The sequence below is a fragment of the Lacerta agilis genome, chromosome Z, assembly GCF_009819535.1.
Source record: "Lacerta agilis isolate rLacAgi1 chromosome Z, rLacAgi1.pri, whole genome shotgun sequence".
Taxonomy (NCBI): Eukaryota; Metazoa; Chordata; class Lepidosauria; order Squamata; family Lacertidae; genus Lacerta; species Lacerta agilis.
Genome location: NC_046331.1, coordinates 38,736,454 through 38,750,189, shown reverse-complemented (window position 1 = coordinate 38,750,189; position 13,736 = coordinate 38,736,454).

The window sequence follows — 13,736 nt, the reverse complement described above, 5'->3', positions numbered from 1 at the left end:
ATGCTATTGAATAGGGTTTAGCAAGTGCAGTGCCCCAACCCCTTGCAGAAGGAGGAGGTTTGGAAAAATAAGCACCATGTATGTAGCCAGGCGATCAGAAGGTTGGCGGTTCGAATCCCCGCAATGACGGGGTGAGCTCCCGTTGCTCGGTCCCAGCTCCTGCCCACCTAGCAGTTTGAAAGCACGTCAAAGTGCAAGTAGATAAATAGGTAGCACTCTGGCGGGAAGGCAAACGGCGTTTCCGTGTGCTGCTCTGGTTCGCCAGAAGCGGCTTAGTCATGCTGGCCACATGACCCGGAAGCTGTACGCCGGCTCCCTTGGCCAGTAAAGCGAGATGAGCGCCGCAACCCCAGAGTCTGACACAACTGGACCTAATGGTCAGGGGTCCCTTTACCTTTTTGTAGCCAGGCGACTTCAGAGGGTGGGATTTGAGGGACAGGTTTGTCATTCCTGATTGTTTTTTTTTCCAGCAGAACCAATTGCTGACACAAAACAAAAATCTCTTGTGATGCGCACGCGGGGGGGTGGGGATAAAAACTAGCATTTCCCATGAAAAAGGAGTATTCCAAGCAGGATACTTTGTGTTTCAAGAGAACCCAACTTCCCTCCACTTGCCATGCTTCAGGCTGTGTATGATTTTGGGTCATTTCTAAAATATGGGGGGAAAAACTACTGATAAGAGGTGTGGATTCTGTAAAAATGCGTGGCCGGTAAGCTTTTGACGTGGCTCTAAGTTAAATGTGGGGAATCTGGCCCTCTAGATGTTGCTGAGCTGCAGCCACAGCAAGCATGGCCAATGGCCAGGGGTGATGGCAGAGGTGGTTCAGCAACATCTGGAAGGCCAAAGGTCCCTACACATCCTCTAAATGATGGTGCAGCTCAAGAGCTGGAATGACTGTAAGCTCTGGGCTCAAAAACTTTTGACTTGAATCACATTTCAATGAGATTCTTTGCTAAGGACTGGATTGGTTGTCCATATGTGGCAATACCCTAGTTTTTGGTTTATTGTGGTATATGTGTAGGAGATCGCGAGAGTGCATTGAACTTGCTGCTTCCTCCTGCTTGAAAATCCTCCAGGTGTGTTCTTATTTGTTAAGTGCTTGCAAATGTTTCTGCCCATCTCGTTACCTGATCTGCTCCTTTTATGGGCTTAGCCAATGTGGAACCCCCCCAGATATTTGCAGGTTCCAGATTCCATCAGCCCAAGTCAGTATGGCCAAACAGTCAAGGGTGATGAAAGCTGTAGCCCAGCAACATAGGCAGGCACTAGGTTAGGTGTCTCTGGCTCAACTTCATACCTGTGCAAAGACCTTCATTTTGCATGCTGCTTCATTTAATGATGATGATGATTATGATGATACAAATAGAATTGGCAGGCTATCCTCTTTGGAACTAATGGCTGGCACGTGAATGCTGCCGGTTTTGAACTAAATGGAAATATACATATGGCTGGAAGGGACTGTAGAGCTGGGGTTACCTTTGTATTGTAAGTGACAGGAGCAGTTTACAAGAGAGCCTTTCACCTACATGATTCTACGGGAAAGACCTCCATGAAGCAAAAAAAACCCCGTTTTATTCCATCTTCCCAACGCTTCCTTATCTGTCAATTTTTGTGTTTTGCGCGATCTTTCACATGACAGAAAAGCCACTTCCGTAAATCCAGTGGGATCTGGCAGACATTTAGCACTCATTACCGTGTTAATTGTTTCCGGGGTGAGGTGAGGGTGGAAATCCCATTGCAACCCTGCTAACTCGGAAAATCGTGGGCGCTTTTTCATCATCTTCCTTGCAGTTTACACAATCGTACTGTTCAACACCATTAAAAAAAATAAAAATAGTGTGATGTAGCAGCATACCAATCAAAAAGCACAGTTGCAGGATGGCTGGGAATTGCTACCTGTAGCAGATCTTCCGTTCTCTGTGGAGGCACATCAATGTGAGTCTCGGGGCAATGTGTGTGTTCTCAGTGACATTTCATCCACACCTCTTCCCAACCAAGGAAAATCCCTGGTTCTGCCTGCAGGGCAAATTCCTGTGCAGTTAGACACCATTCCTATGCTATTTCTGCATGGATTGATTCTGGGTCCTGAGTACTGGTATCTACAATATTGTCATCTTACAAACTTAACAGTGAACTTGTTGCTCCTTGTTCAGAAAATGGCATCATCCATGCACAAGCAGAATCAAGCTTGCGGGGAAGACTCAAGCTTTGCAGGAGAACAAAAATGGTGGAGTGGGAGCCAAGTTGCTGGGGAGGGAGATGGTAGATGAAATGGAGTTTGCTGGAAAAGGCCACGGCTGTCTGGAACCATGAGCATATTTTGCTGGAGGTCGCACTCGTCATTTCCAGTGTACATATTTCTATCTAGCAAAAATTATTTGCCACTTAGAAAAATGAAATAACTATGAAGTTGCTTACAACACCATCTCTCTCTCTCTCTCTCTCTCTCTCTCTCTCTCTCTCTCTCTCCAAAATACCAATTAAAAAAACATGTTACATAAAAATAAAGTCATTAACTGCTTATGTCAACTTCTAGAGAAGCTTTTAGCAGGCACTGATGAAAAACATAGAGTTTGTAGAGGGTTCCAAAGTGTAGGTATTGCTGCACTAAAATGCCAAATTGATGTGGGGCACTGGTAAAATTTGTGCCAATTCCACAGATCTAACGGGGTTGGTGAGTACATACTGAGTGAGGCGATCTTCCAATACAGTAGTACCTCAGGTTAAGAACTTAATTCGTTCTGGAGGTCCGTTCTTAACCTGAAGCTGTTCTTAACCTGAAGCACCACTTTAGCTAATGGGGCCTCCCGCTGCCGCTGCGCCACCAGAGCACGATTTCTGTTCTTATCCTGAAGCAAAGTTCTTAACCTGAAGCGTTATTTCTGGGTTAGTGGAGTCTGTAACCTGAAGCGTATGTAACCTGAAGCGTATGTAACCTGAGGTACTACTGTATATATAGATGCTATAGCAATGGTTACAGGTAGGTAGTCGTGTTGGTCTGCCATAGTTGAAACAAAATAAAAAAAATTCCTTCCAGTAGCACCTTAGAGACCAACTAAGTTTGTTCTTGGTATGAGCTAAGTGCATGCACAAGTGTGCATGCACACGAAAGCTCATACCAATAACAAACTTCGTTGGTCTATATAGCAATGATCACTCAAATAATTATTTTGTGTGTTCAAAACTTCCCTGCATCAATTATCTTAATAACCTTAAGAAACAGAGTGCATCTTATAATCTTTGAACCTAAAGAAAAGCAGTATTTCAAAACTTCCGTGCTGCTCTCAAACCTAAAAGAGGCAAACACCACAACTCTAAAAACACTTATATGTGTTGAAAGATGCAATACAGAAGATACGTACTGTTTCTCCTTACCCTCTCTACTCATAAAAAAATGCAAATGATTAAGTAAAAAATAGATCAGGCTTCTTCAACCTCGGCCCTCCAGATGTTTTGGGCCTACAACTCCCATGATCCCTAGCTAGCAGGGCCAGTGGTCAGGGATGATGGGAATTGTAGTATCAAAACATCTGGAGGGCCGAGGTTGAGGAAGCCTGAAATAGATGTTATGGAAAGATGCGCACTGAGCTGCTCAGACTAGCCCAACCCCTTCTGGCTTTCTATACTGAATATGCTTGGAGGTGCACCCTTTTAAGAAAACAGATCCGAGCACGATCAGATGTACTGGCAGGTTAGATTTATCGTAAAGTTGCCATTGCAACAACAGAAGGGATTGCCGGCAGCCCCACAGCCAGGGCTCAAGAGCCAGTAGCTCCAGTAAGATACAGATTTATTATAAAGTTTTTCTGCCCTGATACAGATGGGTAGAACCTCCTTGCTATAGCAATACTTTTGGTTTGCGATTGGGTGAGTGGTGCAAAGACGGGCACAGCCCTCTACAAATAGGTCTGATGCAATTACTCTTATTGGGTGGGTGGGACATGCCTTGAAATGCAATCAAGCAATCTGTTGAAGGAATTATTGGTTGCACAGAGAGGAATAAATATAGGAGGTGATGATGAGGGCAGGAGTTCCCAAACAATGTGTCACAAGTAGAAAATGCATAAGGAACAGTGGAAGCTGCCTGTATTTTTCGGATAAGCTTTCCAGAGCAGAGTTGAGGAAACTGATTAGCTCCAGCGGGGCATCTTTGACAGGTGGGTAAACCCACTTATCAGTCTCCTGACATCACTATGTCATCTCATGATAGACAGGTTGCCACACCCACCTATCAAATCCATTGCCTGCCATTCCTGTCTGGGCAGGGAGAGGGAGGACTGAGCTCTCTTTGCAGCACTACCCCCCCCTACCTTTTAAATTTGCTCTTAAAGCATGGGTAGGCAAACTAAGGCCCAGGGCCAAATCCGGCCCAAACGCCTTCTAAATCTGGCCTGCGGGCGGTCCAGGAATCGGCGTGTTTTTACATGAGTAGAATGTGTGCTTTTATTTAAAATGCATCTCTGGGTTATTTGTGGGACATAGGAATTTGTTCTCTATTTTATTTCCCCCCCCCCCAAAATCTAGTCCTTCCTCCCACAAGGTCTGAGGGACAGTGTACTGGCCCCCTGCTGAAAAAGTTTGCTGACCCCTGTCTTAGAGCATCTAAGCCTCAGGCAAGAGGACGTTTTGACATCATCTGCTACCTGATTCCTTTAACTGGAGATTTTTGGGTTGAACCTAACACTTTTTGCTTGTAAATTAGGTTCTGTACCACCAAGTGACCATCCTTATTTCAAGTAAATGAATGCCATATCAGAGCTCAAATTATCTTTTTGTAAAGGAGGCTGCTTGCTGTGCAGCTGTATGAATAGTTGTTCTTTCTCAGTCAGTGCCATTGGAGGAGGTTAATTCTGTCCCATCTCTGCTTCAGGCTTGACTGGAGCATTTGCTTGGTCATGTAGTGGGGCTACAGAAAGAGAAGAAGGTGCCTGCTGTATCTGTGTGAGTTACCGCTCTGAACTTGCCTTCTTTCAATCATGCAATACATCAGGAACAATAATTCACATAGGAACATGGCATGGGGAACTTAATGGATGTCTGATAATTCTTTATGACTTCAAAATATGGTAAGCTAACCTGGCTGCATTTGGGGATCTGCCAGCTCATTCTGCTGGGTACCTCAAAACCCCACCATGATGGCAACACTTTGCAGGTGTAAGACTGTGGTGGGTCTCCCTTTTTAATTTTTTGGGGAAAGGCTGTCCCAGTGGTCAAGTGTCTGGGAAATGTCAGCCAAGGTGCATTTAAGAGGGGCATCTTGACACCTTTTTTTAGAAGTTCATTTTTATTAAAGAAAAAATAGAACATGCAACTTTCCTCTGTTAATCATTTCCTTTTGTTCTTTGCAAACTTCGGCCTGCCAGCATTATGCAAGAACTGGTAGCTGATTTGCTTGGAACCATTTTCATTTGAGCTACCGGAACCTCGTTTGCCCAAGAGACAGCTATCAGCTTAGAGATACACAACACACAGCAGCTCAGACCGCAGAAGCCCTTTTTAAGATCCACCATTTGTGTTCACGAGCTGGGCTGATCAGTTTCTTTCTCTGCATTATTATTAGGCTTTAGCACACTTGGAATTTGACTTGGAGTTGTGCGTTGGTGCTTAATGCCAGAACAGGACTTTGGGGACAGAAGTCCAGGGCCTCGCTCAGCAGAATGAACAGAGGGCCCTGAAACCACAGGTTGGATAACCAAGCTATTGCTTCATTTGGGTGAAGCAATGCATGAATGCATGTTGCCATCTAGACGGACTATCAAGTTCAGAGTGTAAAATAGCCTGATTGCAGCACTGCTGGTGGTTTTTTTTTGTATGGAGTTAAGTTTCCTTGATACAGGAGGTTAAGCTCTTGATAGCATAAAACTTGCTACTCCTTGAAATGCAAATAGGAAAATGTCTGCAGAGACTGCAGAGGTTTTGTAGCACTTAGGTTCGCTGGGCATTCTCAATGATTCTGATATCAGGTTGTCTCTTGGACAAAATAAGAGGGCGTGAAGGCAGGACTACAGTTTGCAGGATGCTCTGAAGCTAATTTTCCAAGCCAGTATGACTTTTTAAAGAAAGGAACAGTGCCTTACCCTGAGCTAGTTCACACATAATGCTAAACAAAACAATAGCTTAGTAGTGTGACTGTTATAAGTCATGGTTTGTTTTGGTATGTTGTCTGAATCTGGGCTTGTGGTTTGTCTTGCTGCAGATAAACCCAAGTTTTGTTCTTGGGTTTACAGCCCGTAGTTTTGGAGGAGATGACAGTCTAAGCCACATCCATGGTTTAACTCTCAGCAACAGGAGGAAGGAGCATTGCAGAAATACTTTGTAGAAGAGAAAAGGCACCGAATGAAAACAGAAACACCCAAGAACCACAAAGCTTTGCAAGTGCAAAGTGTTTTTGGAGGGCTAGTTGTTGCAGTAACAGGACACAGAAGTATTTGCTTTATTAAGGCGATCTCTTTCAGCAAGACAAAGTAAAATGCTGGTGTTCATTTGCATGTGTTAATTTGCCTGCTGTGATAATTTAAAGGTGTGCTATTGTCTAATGCTGGGAGCCTAGGGGCTGAGGAAGGCTGGGAAGAGCAGAGGAGGTGATAAACTAAGAAGCAGGAGACCTGGAAGGGGTGAAGACAGATGCAGCATCTGGAAAACCATCATATATGCAGGAACCAAGGCCAGGGAGAGTGCATGCTCTTTACAGGGAAGGGTGAACTAACGTGACACGGAGTGTTGCTGAACTTGTATTGAACCTGCAACCATATGGATTAGACATGGGGTATTTTGCAGGGCTGGTCAAAGAAGAGAATTCATGCACTGCCCAGAATACTCCTGGCTTGGGCTACTGTTCTGTTTTTTTACGACTTGGTAATATGCATGCATCTGCCCCCATTCATGAGAACAGAGCAAGCAGGGTGACCTCTGAACATTCACATGCAAAGTGTACATTTGAAGCAGAATTGCATTAAACCACTAGAAACAGTCGTGGCTTCTCCGAACAATCCTGGGAACTGTAGTTTGTTACAGGCGCTGAGAGTTGTTAGGAGGCACCTCTTCCTCTCACGGAACTACAGTTTCCAGCATCTACTCCAAAGGAGCTTAGAAGGAGCAGAACTGGGGGGGGGGGAATAGTATTTTCTTCTTCATAAGTGTGAATTCGACTGCCGCTCTGTGTATATGACTGACTGTGTTGCCTAGCAGCCATCCTTATCCATCCGCAAATGCTCCAAAACAACAACAACAACAACAACAACAACAACAACAACAACAACAACAACAACTGAGGGGGAAGGTTCTGGCCGACAATGCTGGCTGTGGCAGATGACCTGAAGTTATGGTAGACCAAAAAATCTTATGGAAAGAACAGCCAGGCTGCACATACTATATACATTTAAAAGCACATGTACCACCTGGACATTGTTAAGGGTTGCTGAAAGCTGTAACTCTATAAGGGGCAAACTGCAGTTCCCAGAATCCTTTGAGAGAAAGAATGAGCTCTAAATGTGCTTTGACGGCCCCAGAAACCTGGTTTATTGTGCTTTATCAGGCAGAAACTTTTTAATCCATATTTACAGAAAGGCAACTGAGTAGTCATATGCCTCTATTTCACCTGGTTCTAACTGGCCAAATCCTCTGGAAGCTTTAGGCTCCCTTCCTTTCCGTGATGCTGCTTTAAAGGAGGGAGTAAGGTCTCACCCACTTCCTAAATTGCACAAAAAAAAAATCAGCAGCCAGCCAACCCCTTAACAGGCCTAGTAAGCAAAAGGACTAGCTTTGGTATGCCACAGCTACAAGAGAGAATGAAGTTCTGCAGCAGAATATGTGCTTTGCATGCAAAAGTCTCAGGTTCAAATCCTGCCATCTCCAGGGCTAAAAAGAAAAATCACTGGAGAGCCATTGTTCAAGTGTGAACAATACCGAGCTTTATGAACCAGAAGTTTCCTATATGTCAGTTACAGGAAAATCTCTTGGCTCCCAGGGTCAGATCCTTGCCAGAATTGGCCTCATCCGCTGAATTTGAGGAGTGGGTGAGACCACCCATCTCTCAATCACCTGATGCTGCAATGACATCCGGTGACTTGGCACTTGAATTCCTAAAGCTGGGACTTCAAAGCACCTTGCTAAAATGGAAGGGGGGACCTTTGTTTTGGCAGAGGTTTCAGTGCAAAATCACGTCCTGATCACAAGTGATCTGCACTGAAACCCCTTTCTAAAATGAAGGTCTGCCCCCCCTTTTAGCAGGGTTGTTGTGGGGGCTAAGGGTGTGTGTGCGTATTATGAATTGTGTATACCACAACAAGCTCTTTAGAGGACAGGTGCGATACAAATGCAGTAAATACATAAAATATTTTTATACCAACTTTCTTAGTAGTATCTCACGGCTGTTCACTCCTCCCAAGGAAGAGGTGTCCATAGGACCGTAGTCTCAGGTGAATGGGGTTCAGTCCTCTTAAATCTGTTGTGTTTCTGTAGCTCTTTTATTCAGCACATATTGGAAAAGGGACATTCTTAGTGCCCAAATCAAAACGTTTTCTTGCTCCTGTGGTTTCAGAATGACCCACCACTTTCTATGGAACTCTTAACAGTATTAAGTGCAAAGACTGACACTCAGTGCAAAGTGTCAAGTGTTTTCTTTCTTCTTCTTTTTTTAAAAAATGATCTTATCGATGAAACAATCTAGTGCTGAGTCAAAGCTATACACATGCTGTGCGTCCCCATTTCCATTGTATGTTGAGTGCCTGGGTACATTTGGTATTGGGTGACTGGGACACGCACACACACACACACACACTGCTCTGAAGACATTTCACACAGTTCCTGTGATATTAGGCTCTAAGGAGCACTTGGGTTGCCGGAGCACACTGAAGTGAGCTACTGCAGCGAGTGAAATATTGGAGCTGTTTAAAAAAGGTGACCCCTTATCTCACGCACTGAAATAGCATGACCTACAGCAAGGAGCAGCTACTTAGCCTGCTGCAAGCTTGGTGTAAAATAACCCAACAGAGCGCTCTCTCGTGCTCTCTCCGTGTGTTTCGAGGGTAAGGGGAGCACAAAATCATGTGGTGCCGGGTTCCGAATGAAGCTGCTAGATGTGGTGGCAGAGAATGAGCATTTCTTACATATGCTGCAGGACTGTGCTATTCTTGTGCTGCCAGAGTGGTCCCTTCCAACTCTACATTTCCATGATGGTGCCTTTTGCTTTCAGCAAAGTGTGTGTGCATTGCCGGCAGCCAACCAACTCTCGCTTGAGCTTGCCGCTTTTGTCTGTCTCACTCCGGCATTCATGCCTTCTGTTTCGTCTAATTAATTAAACCAAAGTACTGATATGAAAAAAGAACCAGCTTAGCTCCTTCAACAGTGATGAGAAGGTCTCTAGGGAGGAAGGTGCATGGGGAGGAGGGAGAGACCTTTGATTATTAATTGCTTCATGTGCACCCTGAAAAGGGCCATTGCTTAGAGGCAGAGCATCCGCTCTGCATGCAGAAGGTCTCAGGTTTAATCTCTGGCACCTTCAGTTAGGGCCTAAGTGGTGCACCTCTGGAGACTTCACCTAGGGCAAAAGACCTGTCTAGCCCCCCCCCCCCAAGCTACAGCTCTGCCCAGCCCTAAGTGAAGGTGCCAGAGATTAAACTATACTCAGCTCTCATGTGACAGTGACCACACCCTGGGAACGGCTTTTGACTGGCCAGCTATACCAGGTGAGGGTAGCCGATGGGTCTCAAGCCCTCGGTCAGTTAAGGACTTTCCCTGCATGCAAAGACAGGCTCGACAGATTGAGTGGACAAGACCCAACGGTGGGTCCAATGGTCAAGAGGGCAGATCCTGCATGTGGTTTAGAGGGAAGTGAGGGGCAAAGGGGACTCACCCATCTAGGAAAAGGAAAGTTCTGGTCCTAAACCTCTGCTGCCTTGCAGGAAATATTTGGAAGAAGAAAAAAGCTAAGGAGTAAACCCTACACAAATCCAGAGGGTGGGGGGTTGTGGGGTTGTTATCTGGGCAGCCCAGGACCTCCATACACACTGCCCAGACAGGCTTGCGCCCCTGGGGAGGCCACTTCAGTGCTGCTAATGCAGCAATTTGACTTCAACAAATGGATGCTAACAAAAGAAGCTGAGTTTTGCAACAACTGGGTGAAGATTTGAACTTGGATCATCCCAGGTCTGGTCCAACACCATTCTAACCACTGCATTGGCTGTTCCGCTTCCTTGCATAAATCTTTAGCTGATTTATCAAGGAGATTTGGCACCGTACATTTAAAGGAGTACCACTTTGAACCGCCATGGCTTCCCCCAAAGAATCCTGGCAAATGTGGCTTGTTACAGGGACTGAGAGTTGTTAGGAGACCTCCGTTCTGAAGAAGTGTGCATGCACACGAAAGCTCATACCAAAAACAAACTTAGATGGTCTCCTAAGGTGCTACTGGAAGGATTCCCACCCCCCACCCCATTCCTCAGTTAGGGTGTCAGTTCCCAGAGTTCCCTGGGAAGAGGGATTGTTAAGCCATTCTGGTAATGTTAGCTCAGGGAGAGGCATGAGGTTCTCCTAGCAACTCTCAGCACCCTAAACAAACTACAGTTCCCAGGATTTTTTTTTTGACACTGCATTAAATGTAAGGTGCAGATGTGGCTATGGTTGTTGCTGCTGTTAAATACTGTAACTGGGAGTCAAAATGATTGCTGATCAACTGCAAATCACCCCGAGGTAGATCCAGGAGAACTTCTGCTCACTCCTGGCTTAGAGGATACAGGCAGACTGAACAGCACACATAGCTCTGTCAACCAACACCTTGCATTCAGTTCCTACTTCCTACAATATGCCATCTGAGGTAGCTGCTTCACTGTCTAACAGTAGGGCTGGTCCTGCTGCTGTCAGGAATTAGTGCCCCTGCCCAGCTAAGGATGAAGTAGGCAGAGGTAGATACCACCAACTAACCCTAGTTGTTTTGTGATGCTTTGCAGGATGTGGGAAGGGGAGAGATCCTTAGGAAGCCGGCATAAAGTGTAAATTAGCTGCAGCCCAACAGAGCACTTCTCCTCAGCTTGGAAAACGCAGTGTTCAGAAATGCCCAAACCAAGGCTCTGTAATGAAGAGGAGTTGGAGGGGAAATCTGCATATGGTGTGTGTAATGCCTTTATGAATTGGGTCTTTAATAATTTACATGACCAGTTTAATATGTTGAATACAAATTATCCCTCTCATATGCTGTGCTGACAAACATAAAAATGGAGTAATCAAAGGCGTAATAGCACTACAGCAAAAAGACATAAAATGTCACTAGAAGGCTTAGGATAAGTTATTGCAGGCAGAGTGTGGCTCTATGACTCCCTGGTGCAGCTGGATGCAGTGCAATTTCGTCTTCGCACTTTGCATGCGGGTTCAAAAAGCCACTGCAGTACGGTAATACAGCATATGTTTTCACATCACATGCCGTCATTGATAACAGTGCTGGTCTTTTTTAAAAGAGAATTCTTCTCTCTCTCTCATATATATATATATATATATATATATATATAGGCAAGAAGAATGTCATAAAAACAGTAATTACAATGTTTTGCTTTGGCATCTTGTGGGTTGCAAAATAAAATAAAATAAAATAAAATAATTCCACTCCTATCTGCTAAGTGCATCCAATTCCCCACTCCCCATGATTTGACGGATTTGGGAGTGTGGTATTATATTGCCATCTTCAGGTAGTTGCTGAGAATTGCATGTTGCCTTGACAGCCATCAGGAATCCTGGGAAGCATGGTTCCTCTTATACTCATAGTAGTGGCATGTTATTTGGTACTGTTTTGTAACAGAATTCTTACAAACACAGAACAGGTATTATGTGGCACCTGCAGTAGTGCCAATTCTACTGAAGTGGATGAGTTTGCACATGCAAGGTAAGGTAGTAGTTAGGTTATTGCAAGACTTGGAATATCAGTGCAAAGTAGACAACAAACAAACAAACAAACAAACAAACAAACAAACAAACAAAGTACCTTAAATAAAAAGCAAGCAACAAAATGATCAGGGTGCATATTAGGTGAGCCCATGTGTTCAAAAGCACACATTTAATACACATACATTTTGAGATTTTATGAAATGTCATAAGCATATAAGTAGAGCCTGGCTGGATCAGACTCAAGGCCCATTTACTCCAGCATTTTTGTTCTCATGGTGGCCAGCCTATGGCAATGCCGTAATTGGGACATGAGTGCAATAGCATTCCTCCTGCTTGCAGTGTTCAGCAACTGGTAAAAGATACCCAAGAGGTATCTTTTATACTTCCTGCTGTTGCCGTGCTGTTACGATGTTTATCATGTAAGTAAAGAAAAACCTTGTAGTGATGTGTAATATCGGCCTATCAAACTGGAACCCCTTGTAAAACATGTCCCTGCACGCAACAGGTAGCCATTTATTCCTTCTTATGGAGAAGGTGCACACTGCGGTTGTGTGGAACAATGTTTTATCGCTCACTAAAATGGTTTATTATTAGATCACATAGTCATGTTTGAGAAGGAAGCATCCATAGCTCCATGCCATACCACAGTGATGTCTTTAGAGAGAAAGGGTGAAATCTCTCACTCAGCCCTTTGCATTCCTCCCCACAAAGTGTTGTGAGAATTGTAGTTTCCTAGCAGGAGGTGTCGGTGCCTGGCTAATTTGTGCCTCAGCCAAGCCTAACTAGTCCCTCCCTGTCCCCCCAAATGGCTATCTTCAATTTTCAAAAACAGATGTGTTATGGGGGGGGGAAGGAAACCACAAAGCTTGAAACTTCTAAATTTATTTTAAATTGCAAGAATATGTAATGCAACAGCCTTTTATTATCTTCCTCAAATATGAAAGAAAATGTTTTAGCACACAAATCATTTTGAATAATATTGTGATGTTAAGATTTAAGCCTCTTAAAAGTTTCAATTCCAGGCACATCAAAATCTCACTGTGTGTGTCTTTTCCTCTTCAAATTTTGTCACCCATTTCTTCAGGTCAAGTGCTGCTGCTTGGGCATGTTCGGCTGGTAATAGTTGCCAAGCCAACTAGTCTCTTTTGCAATATTATTCAGAGTGTGCAGGTTTATATAAGTCTGAGCTTTCAGAAGCTGTGTTCACCACTTGCCACTGGCACCGGAAGTGTGAGAAGCATCTTACGAGCAACAGAAACATTAGGTGCACTATTCAGGAGTTTTGTTGTAGTATGAAGACAAGCATTCCTTGTGGCAGCATGGACTTTGGGAGTCTTCGAGCGACTGCTGTAAGTTCACAGCACAGATCTTCAGCATCAATATCTTTGTTTTCATTATGCATCAATGGATTTTACAAATTCTTGCAGGCCTTAAGTACATCTTCAGTATATATATATATATATTGAGGATGCCAGACAGAGGAAGCCAAATAGGGAATTACCATGGAATGCCAAGTTTTGCATGCCAAGAACTCTGATAAAGCAACCAAGCATTTCATAAATATATAATTGGTTTTCCATGGAGTGGTTCGTCCTGCAGGAGAGCCACTAAGAGTGTAGTTGGATCCCACATTCCCAAAGATGAATCCCCTTTGGGTTCTGAGGTTCGCAGAGCCTTTGCATGACCTCCCCCCCAAAAAAACTCAAGGCTTCCCCGGAGGACTAGCCTTGTGCTCCTTTCCAATGGCCACGACAAACCAGAAGTCCAAGCATTCCAAGATTTGATAAGTGCAATTCAAGTTTTCTCCAGGTTTGATAAATGGTCAGAACTGTTCTCATGTGAAAACAAAATTGCACCAATG